General features: G+C 41.0%; 1 long non-coding RNA gene across 2 annotated transcripts; it reads right to left on the bottom strand.

Annotated features, from left to right (window-relative positions):
* Positions 1-7,399: 7,399 nt before the first annotated feature.
* Positions 7,400-12,081, bottom strand: LOC146697973 (uncharacterized). Of its 2 annotated transcripts, none has more exons than XR_014922959.1 (3): positions 11,515-12,081; positions 9,129-9,224; positions 7,400-8,688 (listed from the first exon to the last, which is right to left on the bottom strand). It is a non-coding gene; the product is annotated as an uncharacterized LOC146697973 (long non-coding RNA). The 2 variants fall into 2 exon arrangements; XR_014922958.1 differs by lacking the exon at positions 11,515-12,081 and adding an exon at positions 9,462-10,133.
* Between the last annotated feature and the right edge of the window lie 4,145 nt (positions 12,082-16,226).

Raw genomic sequence — 16,226 nt, forward strand, 5'->3', positions numbered from 1 at the left:
CCCACCATCTCATGCCTGGTTCACCTGCATTGACTTGGCTAATGCCTTTTTCTGCCTCCCACTTCGTGAGTCACTGCGTGACATTTTCTCATTTACATTTAGAGGCCGACAATGGCGTTACACTCGCTTACCACAGGGATTTGCCCTCTCCCCAGGACTGTTTAATCAGTGTTTGAAAGAACTTTTACAAACCACCCCACTACCATCTGACTGTATGTTAATACAATATGTGGATGACCTTTTGCTGTCTGCCCCCACGGCTGACATCTGCTTGGAGGCCACCAGAGTGGTACTTCACCACCTGGCCAACACAGGTTTTAAAGTGAGCAAAAACAAACTACAGATTGCAAGAAAACAGGTTTCTTTTCTAGGCCGCATGGTCTCACAGTCCGGTATTTCCTTGTCCCCAGAACACAGGAACTCCATTTTGCACCATCCAAAACCTCTAACTGTAAAAGACATGTTGTCATTTTTGGGCCTGACTGGTTACAGCAGGACCTATGTCCCAGACTATGTTGGCCTTACTTCCCCTTTGCGCGCTTTGGTAAATGAACAAGGCATGAGAAACCTCTCTGCTCCCCTCTCATGGACTACAGAAACAGAACAGGCGTTTATAAAGTTAAAACAACAGCTTTCTGTCGCCTCTGACCTTGCTGTGCCAGATTATGCTTTGCCTTTTCATCTTGATGTTTCTGGAACTGGAACCCATATCAATGGTATCCTGTTCCAGAAAAAAGGGGGAGAGAGAAAAGTGTTGACATATGTAAGCGTAATGCTTGACAACACTGAAAAACGCCACCCACCGTGCACACAACACGTTTCTGGACTTGCAAAAATCATTCAGAAAACAGCACACATAGTGATGAACCACCCACTAAAAATTTTGACATCACACAGTGTGGTGGCCTACGTCTCCTCACAGGCCTTCACACTCACTTCACTCAGGCAGAGACGCCTCAGTACCATTTTGGAAGCACCACACATCACCTACTCACATGAAGGCATAAACATGGCTGATCACATGGGATCGGGGGAACCACATATGTGTGAAGAGGTTGTGCAGGTACAGGAGAAAATCAGGCCAGATTTGCAGGCAGAACCTCTAATGGATGCAGAAAAAGATTGGTTCACAGATGGATGTTGTTTCAGAACTGAAAGTGGAATGTTGAAGGCTGCATGGGCAATAGTGGAACAGACAGACATGAGATGGAAAACAGTGAAAGCAGAGCAGTTGACAGGACAACAGTCTGCACAGAGAGCTGAACTGAGAGCGGTGATTGAAGCCTTAAGGATGGGAAAGGGACAGAAAGTGAATATATACAGTGATTCAGCTTATGCTGTGGGAGCAGTGCATGTGGAGCTCAAGCAGTGGCTAAGAGCTGGTTTTTTGACAGCCAGCGGAAAGCCTATTAAACATGAGATGGAAATGAGGGAATTAGCGGAAGCACTGTTGTTACCTGTTAAGGTGGCAGTGGTAAAATGCAAAGGACACAGTGCCGGATTGGACTTAGTGGCATTAGGTAACAAACAGGCCGACTTAGTAGCTAAGCAGACAGCTGGTTACTTACCCTCCCTGATTATGGTAATGGACCCAGAAGCCACACCCCCTCCAGAAAGACCACCCATACAACTAGGCCTAGCCACAATCAGAGAGTTACAGGACAAAGCCAGCCCCCAGGAAAAATCATTATGGGTAACAAGAGGGGCCACAAACACAGATGTTTGGCGTGGCCCAGATGGAAGGCCCATTCTACCGCCAGGGGTCAGACAGACAGCAATGGAAGAGGCACATGGAGTGGGGCATGTGGGACCTGCACAAATGATGAGGAACTTAGCTGCCTGGTGGCACCCTTATCTAAAAGACATGACAAAATACATGGTTAAAACCTGTAAGGAGTGCAACCAATTTGGAATCAAGCCCGCCTTCAAGCCAATAGCAGGGTACTTCCCCATCCCACTTTGCCCAGGGAAAGAAATAATCATTGATTACACAGACATGGTGGACAGAGTAGGTAGTTACAGGTACCTGCTGGTGGCTGTGGATGCATTTTCAGGTTGGCCAGAAGCCTGGCCGACAGCAAGTGAAAACAGTAGAACTGTGGTGAAGTGTCTGATTAATCATTATATACCACAGCATGGGTTTCCCGAGGTCATAAGGTCGGACAATGGTTCACATTTCAGGAACCACGATCTGCAGAGGGTTGAAGCCGCATTAGGTTTGAAACATAAGTTTGGCTCAGTTTACCACCCCCAGTCCCAGGGGAAAGTGGAAAGGATGAATCAAACTCTAAAAACTAAATTGGCTAAAATCTGTGCACAGACCAAATTAGATTGGGTTAAGGCATTGCCTCTTGCATTAATGTCCATAAGATGCTCAGTAAATCAAACCTCTGGTTACACTCCATTTGAGTTGGAGCATGGCAGGCCTTTTCCTGGCCCCTCCTCTCGCCTGTTAATGTCGGATGAAGCTGATTCAGACCTCGATCCGAGGACATATTATAACATGCTCCGCAGTTTTGTTGCCCAGTATTCCTCACAGGTCGCTGAAAGAAACCAGCAAGAGCTGAAAGAGGCGGCTACACCTGGAATGGACTACGTCCTCCTGAAAGTCACAAAGAGAAAGTGGGCTGAGCCTCGCTGGACAGGCCCTTACCGCATAACAGAGCGGACCTCCCACGCTGTCAGGCTCGAAGGGAAAGGTGACACCTGGTTTCATTACACACAGTGCGCTGCTGCCACCGAACCAGGAAGAACCTTGAGAGAGGTGCAGAAGGACCTGTCAGAAGGAGCTGCAACAGCATCACCAACCACTTGAGGGAGCCAAAACTCAACCTACAAGCCGGCTGGTTACAAAAGGGGGTGTTCTTCATACTGAACTAAACATTTTTATTTTTCTATTTTTAACATCTTTTATGACTTTGCTTTTATATTGGCTTGAGTTTTTAAGATTTACATTTTACATTGCAATAGTTTTAACCGCTGAAAGCTCATTTAAAGTTGTGTCACTGATACTTTTTGTTGCTCTTTAACTCCTAGAACACGCCCTTGGCGAGGTGGGGGGAACTGGACCACCTTTCTCTGCCCCATCATCCTCTATTAGAAGACATCCAAGCTAAGTAAACATGTCTTGGCCCTTTCCCCCTGAAATGACAGGCAGGCAAAGATGTTGCGTCTTTGTTTGCTTCCTGGCCCTGGGTCTCATTCCCATTGGCATAATCCTGATCTGTGAAGGGCCCCCGACACTTCTGACACCTTCAAGTTCAAAAGCTTCGCCCCCTTCTGACAGTCCCAATCTGACAAATGTAGCCCCTAGGGTCTTGCCCACCACTTCCTCTCCAGTTTTGCCCACGCCCGATCGATTTAGAAAGAAACGAGACACGGTTACCTCCTGTACCCCAAGTACGACTAGAATGATTACTCTCTGTGTCCCCAACAATAAAAGTTGGGTAGTTGAAATAGATTTCGCTAGCTTCCCAGTCACTCCCGTCACCAAAGACCAAGGGGGGGATCTTTTTAACCTTGCAGTACATCTCTCCTCCTCAGTGTGGTATATAACCCTGGGAGGTTGGCATCAGTGGAAGTGGTCCAGTTTAGTGTCAGAAACGGACCTCGATTGGTCCAAGCACTCTAGGGGTCAGGCTTTGCACTGGAGAAACCAAAATATGCTTAGAATAGCAAAAAAACCGGATCTTTCAGGCTTAATTTTTACCCTAAAGGATCTGGCCTTGACCTCCTGTCAACAATTTATACTTGCCCCTTGGACTGATCGCACCGCCCTGTATTGGCAAATGGAAATATGCCCTAGCGTTGGTGCAGCTCCAAGCTCTGTAGTTAAAGATGATAACCCCACCTTTAATGGCCCTCCGGTGACATATACAAACGGGGGGAGAAACGGCCGAATACGCATTGTAGACACAAATAAAATGTCTAAAGATGACCTCTTCCAAATTCTAACTGGTATTTCTGGAGCAACAAACAACTGGTTACTACTAGCTGAACAAGCTGCTGACAAGACGGCTTCCGACTGCATAGTATGTATGGGAGCCCGCCCCACTTTAAGAGTTGTACCGGCGCCAGTCAATAGTGCATGCCTCCTGCATCTTATGAACAATACAAAACGAGGTCATTGCTCATATCTGGAAAACCACTTTCCTAAAACTCAACGCTCGGTCTCTAATAAACCACCTTTCTTTTCTTCAGATGTAGCTGTGAACAATTTCACTTGTATTAACCTGACTGGCAATGCAGTAAAACTAGGTAGCTTGAACTCTTCTTGGTGCACTGAGATGACGGTTATGAAACCAAACTTCCGACCTACGGCTAGGGCTGATTTGTGGTGGTGGTGTGGCAAAAACAAGTTATATGATGGTTTCCCTCGGGATGCGTCAGGTCTTTGCGCTCTCATAACTCTTATTTTACCTGTTTTAGTCACTCCAGTAGATCTCTCTATAGAAGTACACGAAGTTGGCCTCCCATCCTCCTCTGAACGCCGCTCTAAACGTTCTCTAATCCCAGGTTCAGCTCATAATCCAACCTATATTGATGCTGTAGGTATACCCCGTGGGGTCCCCGATGAATATAAACTGCGAGACCAGGTTAAAGCAGGATGGGCCTCGATACTTTGGATGGTTGAAATAAATGCGAATGTAGACAGAATTAACTACATTCACTTTAATGTGCAACTGTTGGCTAATTACACTCGAGATGGTTTTGAAGCTGTGCATGCACAGTTATCTGCCACTTCCCTAATGGCTTTCCAAAACAGGGTCGCAACGGATTTTCTCCTCGCAGAAAGAGGCGGAGTCTGCAGCCTTTTTGGTCAGGAGTGCTGTACCTATATCCCCAATAACACAGCTCCTGATGGTTCCCTCACTAAAGCTATTACTGGTCTCACAGCTCTTACTGTTAAAATGAAGGAACACTCGGGCGTTGATACTGCCATGTGGGACTCTTGGCTTAACATGTTTGGCAAATATAAGGCCCTTGTAGCTTCCATCCTAGTTTCCATCTCAGTTTTTGTTGCTGTCCTAGTCACCTGCGGTTGCTGTTGTATTCCATGCATTCGATCCCTCTTCCAGAGACTGATTGTTACAGCTTTCACTCCTGAGGATAAGGATCTCGCCCGGCAGATGCCTTTATTGGCTAGTCAACTTCCCACCTCCTCGCCAACGGATGATGAAAACTCTGATCGTGAGGGTGACGAACATTATCGTCTTTCTCTTGTTTAAATGCTTCTAGAATGGTTGTTTCTCTGTGGTGTTTTGTATTAGACTTGTTATTAATTGTTTCCCTCACCCACTTCCTCTTGAAGGATATATCTGGTTGAACTGTGTCTGGTCGGGTTGTGAGGGTTAAGCGATGTTCTCAGGGTCTCCGGACTTAAGCCTGAGCGAATGTGTACTCCCACCACTGGATATAAATTGTTTTTTTCCACACCCCTTCCTCACGTTTTACCATATTCACTTTTGAATGTCCTTAGCAGTTACCGTTCTGGGTTTATTTTATGGTTGATTTATTCTTTCACATTTTCACGTTTATATCTCTCATTATTATAGTATACTCTGTACTCTCCACATTTTTATCATTACTTATGCTTTTTGGTTGCTGGGTTACAGGAACTGTACTGTTAATTTTGTGTCACTACCCTGGTTGCACTGACTCGTTGTATCCTTTTGTGCAGGACAGCTGTTACTGCTTTCATCGGGAACCGAGACTGCTTGCAGCCGACCCCTGGGCAGGGTGGTGCCTGGACTCTTTTCTCCTCATCTGCAATGACAGATAAAGACAAATGATAAGACCCGAGGAGTTTTTCGAGCCAGGCTTCGACACGTCTCTGTGTTCCTTTGAATGTTACTTATTTTTGTGTGTTGACCCATTTAAGATGGGTCAAAAGGGGGATTTGAAGAAAATATAATCTGATCAAACATTATTCAGCTTTAAATATTGTTCAGCTTTAAAGTTACTGTGCAACTGTGTAATAAAAATGTGCTCACGACTTTGGCCTTGAGAGCGATAAGAAGCGATCGCCTCATCCTGCAGGTGCATGATATCTGCAAGCGAAGAGACTAGAACACCCAAGGCCGATTTCCTTTTATGGAGTTGTTTTTCTGCTAATGCAGCACTTTCCTCACAACCCCCTCCTGTAAGTTTTAGAGAATATATACCCATCCTTACAGCAAATATTAGGAATCTCCTGATGTGAGCTGTGTTGAGAGGTTGTCTCTGTCTCAATAAAAGTTCACTGATTCCCCATCTGCTGCAGGTGTCCGGTTGTCTTCATTCTCCGCCAGCCTGGTTAAGTCAATTCCTCCTTAACATCTAAAAGAACCTATTTAATGAAGGAAGACGGGTTCACTTTGTGTTTAATATTATTCTATTGCTGTTGTTGTTTTTTTTTATATCCTTCAGTGTTAAACAGCTGACAGATGAGGAGGAGGATGCATGCAGGTAAACTGAGGGTCTGTTGAGCTGATCGCTGGTTTCGTGAGAAAAATGTCAGCTCGTTCTTTATGTTACAGAAGCACAGAGACACAAGACCTGGCGGAAAGAGACGATCGTTCGGTGAAAATGAGAATCTGCGAATGCAACATGTGGAACACGGAGAGTGGAATATGTAAACAAACCGGTTAACGTAACCCCCTCGGTGCACTCTGCATGCTAATTGTTAGCAGAGCTAGTGAAATCTCTGAAAACATCTAAGCACTTTTGCAAACATGTTCTATGTTGACAACCTGACCAGACATACGGCGCGACATTCGCGGCTAAAACACTGTTAAAAGTGTAGTTGGTGACAGAAAAACAGGGTATTTTAAAACTACACCACCACCATTGCTGCCTGTGATTTGATCTGCATTCTGGGATACCTGGCTGCCCCAAGTCTACACAAGCAATCGATTATCTAGGATCGACCTGTTTTGACTTACTTTGCATGGCAACCAATCAAATGTTAGAGAAGCTGCATGGGCAGCATTAACCCCGCCCCCTGAGTTTGATGGGTGAGGCTGACAGATAAAATTATTTCAAGATGAGAGCCAGGCGCCAGGACTGCCAAAATGAAATAAATAAATGCATCATTAAATAATTAATTAAATGTGTCAATAATTAATTAAAATGTGAAATACATAAATAATTAATTAAATGTGTCAATAATTAATTAATTACATGTGTCATAACTATTTATTTAATTAATTAATTCCAATTTTAATTAATTATTGCCACATTTAATTAATTATTTAATGGTGTATTTAATTAATTCATTATGGCAGTCCTGGCGCTCCATGGTGGTCCATTTGGTAAAGTAAATCCGTTTTGCATTGACAGGGGATTTCTAAGAATCACCCCACAATTCTTCAGCTGAGACACCTGAGTTAGAAAACACAAACACACTGTAAACCCGAATAAGTTACCAGAACTCAAAAAAATTGAGGCAATCGATTGCCTCAATTTTTTTGAGTTGATCAACTCAAAAGTCAAATTTTTCCAGAACATAAAAGTTTGGATTACATGGTACTTGTATCTTTTGAGAACGGTCAACTCAAATATTTGCAGTTAATATGACTTAAAGTTTCAAGTTTACAAATTCAAAGAAATAAGTTCACAGAACTTATAAAAAATAAGTACACAACCACAACATTTTTATGTTAACAAAACTCAAATGTTTATTAGTTTGTGTTGTCATTATTTTAAGTACACGTTAGTCAAATATGTTGACTACTTGATACTTAAAAACATGTGACCCAAAACTTAAAATTTTTGAGGCAATTGATTGCCTCAATTACACTGAGTATCGGTAACTTAATATGCAAAAGTCATAAACATCTGCCATTGAACAGTATCTTGCCTGCTCCCTTTTAGCACTATGTTGAAATTAAATACATTAAAAAAAAAAAATTAAATTAATTAAAAATAATTAACAAAAACATTTATAAATTAAAATAAGTAGACCAAAAATTGTTTAGTCAGGAAAACTGTCAGAGTAATGAAAAATAATGCCAAATAATAATTAATAATATCAAAATGTGCTTTTGGCTCTCTGGCTAATATCTGAATAAGACAACAAGGCAGCAATTTGAGTGAATTACAATGCTATTTGTTTTACATTAACTAGTATCAAACAGTGAAATTTAGGTCATCTTGCACAGCCCACAATGTTTTGGAAATAGTATTACGAAAAACATTAAAACATACAAAACATTAGTGTTGCTTTGCATTATGTTAATGAGAACAAAGGCACATTGTATAGTTTGGACCTATTGGCTGAACACCTGTAGAGTAATGCAATAATGTTTTGAGGCATTATTTAGATGAAAGGAGAGAACTTTGAACTAGCCTTTTATAATGCTTCACCCTGCATCCTTCTTTCAGATGAGTTCCTACAATAACCAAGTCATTCTTGAGGGTCTGTAACCTGGGTGACAGTTTACCACTTTCTAGACCAAATAAAATCTTTTGAGTAAATTCTAAAGTGTTGGTCAGGCCTTTGGGGTAGCTGAGGTGAAGTGCATAGATCAGTCCAAACATTACCAGGAAGGCTTCACCAAATCTGGGGAGACTGAACACGGCATCACTTACAATGACGACAGAGATTTTCACAGGTTGGTAGTGAACTGGACTTGTTGTGTCATGGTCACTGATGACAGTGAAGAGGGCCACTTCAACACCATCAAGCTCCAACTCATCAGATTCGTCCTGAATTAATGAAAAAGAGATACTAATCACAATCTAACCCAAGAAATACAACAGACGACATATAATTTCTCATTTTACCAACTCCCACTGAGATCAAATACCTCTTTTACAAGGGAGACCTGAGTCTCACTGTAAGAGGTGAAAAACAGAAGATCCATGTTCTGCACACATAAATCAGCTAATTCACCAGAGAATCAAGTGGTGTGAGATAGACTGAAACTAAGCTAAAGGAAATACACAGGAAAATGTTTTACTAAACATCTTATCACTTTCAACAAAACACCAATTCAGTTCATTCGTAGTGAGGAGACAGAAAAGACCATACATGGAAACCTTATGGGTAGACTAAACAAAGATAAGTCCAAACAAAATACATGTTTGTACTTTGATGCACTGTTTATATACACAGTAGTATCTGTTAGATACTTAAGGACACTCACAGTGCAGGTTCTGAAAAATCCAGAGACATCCTCACGCAGATAGACAGGAAGGGCGTGGAGAACGGTAGTGCGCTTGGTGTGGATATCATGGATTTCCTATTTCCAGATAAAAACAGAATTGTATATACTGGTGAGTTTACTGAACAACAACAAAAACAACAGTCAAATCAGAACATATGTCCACAAATAACCTGTTCACATCTTTAATACAGTCAGACAAATAGCAAACACAAAGTGGAGTAATAGCAAAATTCAAAAAGCTCATTTAAATCATTGAACCTGTCCAATGTTCCACTGGTTCAACCTATGAAATGTGTAACAATCTATTATTACCTGTTCATTGTGAATTCTTAGAATTTCAGCCAGGGCATCTGCTGTCTTCCCAGTTTTTGATGCCCTGGCTGAATAAGGTCATCAGTCGAGGAAGATGGCGGTCAAGTTCAGCGTAGAATGTATTGGGCAGGTTCTGATTTGTAATCCGCTGAAACTCTGCATACAACTACTAGTGATGGGTCGTTCACGAACGAAATGGCTCTTAGAGCCGGCTCTTTGACGTGAACGACGCGAGCCGGCTCCTTATCGCGAGCCGTCACGTGGGTTTTTTTTTTTTTTTTCTTTCTCTCAGCCTCTCTCTCGCACTTTTTTCCGCTTCACTCTGCACGCGAGCCTTGTGCTTTACGCTGGGCAGAGGGGGGAGGGGCGGTAGTTACACTCAGTAGCACAGGAACAGAGCCAGAGAGAGAGAAAGAGAGGCAGGGACAACAACATTAGAAAGGTATAGTAATCATCCACAACTATTTTCGGTTGCAGATGATAAAGGATTGAGAAAGTTTATTCATGCAGGTCCATATGACAGAGAATATGCATGTTCTTTTAGTTTTCATATTATAATTTATATTTAATTGTGTTGTGGTTTGCAGTGTTTTGTGTTCTTTTCACTTTAAATTTGTGAAAGGAAAAAGCTGAAAATTTAAATAGTTAAAACTTGAAATGTGAATAGTTGATTTTTGTATTATATGATTTATTTATTACATTTTATGTGGAGTGAATAAATAAAAGTATATTTACGGTGGCCCCTAGAGACAAAGCACATACAAACTTCAAATCACGTACGAACTCTGAAGCATGTACAAACTCCAAAACACGTACAAACACGTACAAACTCCAAAACACGTAAAAACTCCAAAAACACGTAAAAACACGTACAAACTCCGAAGCACGTAAAAACTCAGAAGCATATAAAAACTCAGAAGCACATAAAAACTCAAAACACGTACAAAAGACAACAGAAGTGCTCCAGGATGCTGGGCGCAGTGTTGAGCCTTTGTTATCTTGTGGCTACACAAGCCAGCAAGTACCAACGACCGGATTTGGTGTGTGGTAATAACAGGTAAATGAACTTTTTTTTAAATTATTTGAATATATATATGAGTGCCTGTGTATAAATATACAAACAATACACACATGCTTTCAATTGTGTAATTTAAGTGATCTAGTAGCTCTGCTTTGGAAGTTCAGTTCATGCTAGAAATGTGTTTTGGAGTTTGTACGTGTTTTGTCTCTAGGGGCCACCGCATATATTTATATATAAACATATATAAATAAAACCACTTGTTTTTACGTTAGTAATTCCTTTTGTGCATAATTTTATATTATTGTTAATAATAAATTAATTAAAGCAACAAAACAACCTGAAGAGCCGGTTCGGAGCCGAAAGAGCCGGCTCTTTTTAGTGAGGCGAACCGAAAGAGCCGGATCTCTAAAAAGAGCCGGAAATCCCATCACTAACAACTACAGCAGAAGAACAATACAGTTCAATTTGAAGAATCTCGCACATCTTTATAAAGCAGCAAAAAGCTGCCACATGAGTAAGAATTACAATTTTCATTTTAAAGAGAGCTGATCCATATTACCTCAGACTCCATTTTTAGAGCAGGCCAGAGGTCCAAGAGCTCCTTCACAACCCTAACCCTGAACATATAGTTTAAAATATAGCGTTTCTAACAAGAAAACTGCTTGAAAGCACTCTCACTGCAGACAGGCATCTCCGTTGTGTAACTGCAGGGACAACGGGCTTGTTTGGACCCAACTATTCTGAGTCATGAGAGGGGGTTTAAAAATTTAGAGAGATTAAAATACTTTGTTTTATACTAGGCGACCAGGCGCCACCTCTAGAACAAGTAGTATCTAACTTTTTAAACAGCCTGCGACCCTCATTACAACAACTTAATGCTAGCTCTGCAAGCGCAAAGTTTCCTTCGGGGAGAGCAGCAAAGCACATAAAAAACACGGACCGACATTTCTGCTATTCTTTTCGACACGCACCCAAAATACAACTAAATATTCGTATTTTAACAATAAACTAATATCAACATTGAAAACTTACTGTAAGTCCAGTGATGCTAGTTGCTGCCGTTAGGTCCAACTTTCTCCAGTCGTCCGTGTTGCCTCTTTGGTGCTGTTCCCGCCCATATACCTTCACTTCTTCTGTGTTTCCTATTAATGCTCATTAGCGCCGCCTTCCGCTTCGGAGGGTGAATCAGAGATTAACTCGGAATAAAAATTGATTCCTGCAGCTGCTCAACACTTACGGAAAAAATTAAAAATATATATGTAGGACACATTGATAAAACAATGAATATTAAAATAAATACATTTTGTCTTCCACTAATGCATTTAAGACAATTTGATTTTACTTATTTGGTGAAACACTTTGAGATTTTATTGTATTTTAGCATGTGCTACATAAATTAAGTTTATTATTAAATCCTACTTGAAACAACAAAAATAACAGGACTTTACCATTCTTATATGTCCTAACTTAACTGTGTTACGTTGTGCTTAAGTTATGATTTTAAGTGATGCTTACTTAATATAGAAATAGTTCAATTCAATCAAATATTATTAGTTTCATTTACTCAAAAAGAAGAACATGTTATACGAACTTGACATATTTAAGTTAACAGAACTTTTTAAAGACTTTGAGTATACACTACTTAATCTGTTTAATTACTTTGAACATTCGGGTTTACAGTGCACTGCAGTTGTCTTTACTCTCGAGGGCAAGTCACAGAGCGCTCACTCACAAGAGGCACTCACGGACTCGCGCTCTGTCACTCTCTGCGTTCTTTATTTATACAAGCTTGTGTGTGTACAAAGATAACAAAGTTATTCTAAGAACTCAGAGCTAAGGTTCCCCTTTTCTAAATCTGTATGTTCTTAGAAAAGAGGAAGCTGTTAGTTGTTTATCACACAAGATTTCATGTAAAAAGTCACGTAGACATGTGGATTGCTTAGTGATCAATGAAAACACATTTCATGTAGCTGATCACACTATGTACAATTTTCTTTTGACAGGTATCTTTCTTTGCCTTTAGACAATAATTCTGATGGCAAAAGAACCAAATGGGACAGGCGGAAAAAAACATAAATAAAAAAATAGCAGGTATGATTCGATGCAGAGAGGTCTATTAACACATAGTGAGTGAGAAAGGTGACTGGAAAGGAAAAACTCAATGCATCATGGGAATTCCCCGACAGCCTACGTCTATTGCAGCATGACTAAGGGAGGATTCAGGGTCACCTGGTCCAGCCCTAACTATATGCTTTAGCAAAAAGGAAAGTTTTAAGCCTAATCTTAAAAGTAGAGATAGTGTCTGTCTCCCGAATCCAAACTGGAAGCTGGTTCCATAGAAAACTGAAGGCTCTCCCTCCCATTCTGCTTTTAAATTCTCTAAGAACAACAAGTAAGCCTGCAGTGCGAGATCGAAGTGCTCTAATAGGGTGATATGGTACTACAAGGTCATTAAGATAAGATGGGGCCTGATTATTTAAGACCTTGTATGTGAGGACCAGAATTTTAAATTAAATTCTGGATTTACCAGGAAGCCAATGAAGGGAAGCCAATACAGGAGAAATATGCTCTCTCTTTCTAGTCCCTGTCAGGACTCTTGCTGCAGCATTTTAGATTAACTGAAGGCTTTTCAGGGAATTTTTAGGACATCCTGATAATAATGAATTACAGTCGTCCAGCCTAGAAGTAATAAATGCATGAACTAGTTTTTCAGCGTCACTCTGAGACAGGATATTTCTAATTTTAGAGATGTTGCGCAAATGGAAGAAAGCAGTCTTACATACGTAGATTAGCTTGGTTGCTGATTTTACTGGCTCTCGGGCTCCTTTTCGGATTTTTTTATCCTCTTCATTTCTTTAAAACAAACTCTTTATTAAAGATCTATTCTGTGATGTATCAATTCTGTATTTTAATTTGTTTTGTGTTTCTCACTTTCTCTCCTCACACTGATTGTGTCCTACTGCAACTGGCTATACTCATCAGACTGAAATATAACAGTGAGCTGGCTGCAGAGGAACAGCTGCAGAGGCTGCATAAAACAATAAATGTGTGCTATAGGCAAGTGGGTTTCACAATGCATATATATCAGATCTTTTTGGTCACATCTCTGAACAAGGGGTAAGAAAATTAAAGATATATGTGCCATCTAAAAGGATGTTCTATTTTTTTTTTTTTTTTTTTTTAAAGAAAGGAACTGCATTTATCTATTTGGAACCTTTACACACAAAAGTAGCCCCGAGGCTCCTTTCTTGTGTATAGAAATTAAAAGCAACCAAGTGGGATGAAAAGACAGATGGGAAATAATACAAGAGATATGAATGATCAACCAGGAGAAGGGGAGGTAGTAATGTCAGTAGGAAGAAGATGAGGCATTGTAAGAATGGAAGAGAGAGAGAGAGAGTTTAAAACAGTTTGCCTGAAAGTGGTTTTTAATCAGCACAGGGACCACCGTCAAATTGGATAAAATGTTATCTTAAAGCTATAAAAGAGTTGGAGGAATTTATGGAACATTATGTTTCCTCTATAAACAACTACTCCAAGAATTTAAGTTCACGGAAGTCATTCATTACACAGAGCTCAAAGGAACCTTTTCCCTTTCTTTGCTTTTGCCCGCTGGCTGGAATTGTGCCCAGACCCATTTCAGGCTCAAAACACACAGAGTGCTACAAAAAACCTTAATGGCAGAGAAAAGCACATTTTCTTTGTTCCAGAAGAGAGTCGCTGAATTTGTGTTTTTTCTGCTTTATCTGTGATAAACATATTGTATTATTTGTCCTTGTGGAGAGAGGTCCAACACTTCACTGCACACAGTTCTTAAGTGTTGAGGAACTCTTCAGAGATGAAGTCAAATGGGAACATTTCCAAACAAGTTAGGCTGTGGTGGAGCAGAGACAGAGTGTGGGCAATACTGTGAAATAAAGGCACAGCACCCAAAAAAAAAAACCAACAACAATTTGCCAAGAATCCAAGGAGGTAAATAAATTATATCTCAAGAGTGGTGCTTCTGGTTAAACTCCATCAGGTTGCCACTTACATGTTTAGCTTCGGATATAACACTTACATCTTTAATTTGGCGTGCCCAAATTGAAGATGTGGAAATCTTTCACATAATCACAGAAAAACTGAAATTACAATTACAGATTAAAAACAAAAAGCTAATCTGAAAGGTAACATATTCTAGTTTCTGAAATTATGCTTGTGGCTACCATGCTTTGACACACAAAATTCTATGTATAGAGACATCACAGTCGTAACAGGGCAAAAACCAGCTTCAGAGACCAAACAGCAAATATGCAGTCTTTCGCTGTGAACCCCTATGCCAGGGGTCAGCAACCTGCGGCTCTGGAGCCGCATGCGGCCCTTTTGTCCTTATACTGCGGCTCCGGGTGGTTTGGGAAAATACAACACGTTCTCACTCCCAACTTGTCAAACGTGTGACGCATGGTCAGGCTCCCTCTGCTTCACTTATGGACGCACAGGGTACCCCTCTCGCGTCGGGAATTGACGTGAAGGGTCCTCCAATTGAAGAGATTGCCGCGGAAGTGCCTGTTGTCGGTATATTTAGATATTTTCCAAATCACATTGTAGTGACGTATACAGAACACAATAAATTATATAATGTAATCAACTACCTGAAAAACAGGTAGAACAATACTTTTGTATCGTTTATTGCATTTACGGAGGGAGTGATGTATGCTGGGTAATGGCACAGCTAGCTACTGGGTGACTTTATTCACCCGCTTCGGCTGTTATCAGTCCATACAATGGGCGTTATTAGCACAAATCAGTCCCATAGATATTGGCCATCTCCTGCTAGATTGTTCAGAAGGTTGTTCTCATCCATCCAGATGGAGGATCACTAACAGGAGCGTGGGAGACTCCAGAATCCACTCCGGCTGGAATCCGGTGGATATGCAGTGTGTACAGGTAAGACCATTTAAATGGTGGCGATCGTGGCTCAAGAGTTGGGAGTTCGCCTTGTAATCGGAAGGTTGCCGGTTCGAGCCCCGGCTTGGACAGCCTTGGTCGTTGTGTCCTTGGGCAAGACACTTCACCCGTTGCCTACTGGTGGTGGTCAGAGGGCCCGGTGGCGCCAGTGTCCGGCAGCCTCGCCTCTGTCAGTGCGCCCCAGGGTGGCTGTGGCTACAATGTAGCTTGCCATCACCAGTGTGTGAATGTGTGTGTGAATGGGTGGATGACTGGATATGTAAAGCGCTTTGGGGTCCTTAGGGACTAGTAAAGCGCTATATAAATACAGATCATTTACCATTTAAACGGACAGCATTTATAGAATGACTATTAAAAGTCTGCGAGTGTCAGTAATGTTAATGTGGTTATCTTAGTAATACACAGAGTGCTAATATAACAGCTTTAAGATGCATTTGTAGATATTATTACGTGTTTTACCGTCTTTATGGTGCTAGCTTAAAGTTATGGTGTAAACGTTAGCTTATATTGGAGTAAAGCTGTTACTGTTTAAACGATGTTAGCACAGAAATATTAGCTTCTGTCATGACTGATGAAGTTACTAGTTAATAAAGTTTTCAGTAAAGTGTTTAATCGCAGCCACAGATTGACAGCAAATATCTCGATTAGCGTCAGTGCATCTATAATAAATATGTTCAAGTTTCAGTGCTTCGTTTAAACTGTATGATACTTATACTGACCCAGGGTCAGTGTAAAATACAATCCCAGCTGTGTGAACAAAGCCACTGTAAATTTCAAATTTCAAATTCAAATATTTA

Source organism: Copadichromis virginalis, linkage group LG11 (assembly GCF_057382275.1).
Source record: "Copadichromis virginalis isolate Kocher_CV1m ecotype Utaka linkage group LG11, C_Virginalis_male_GT1.1, whole genome shotgun sequence".
Taxonomy (NCBI): Eukaryota; Metazoa; Chordata; class Actinopteri; order Cichliformes; family Cichlidae; genus Copadichromis; species Copadichromis virginalis.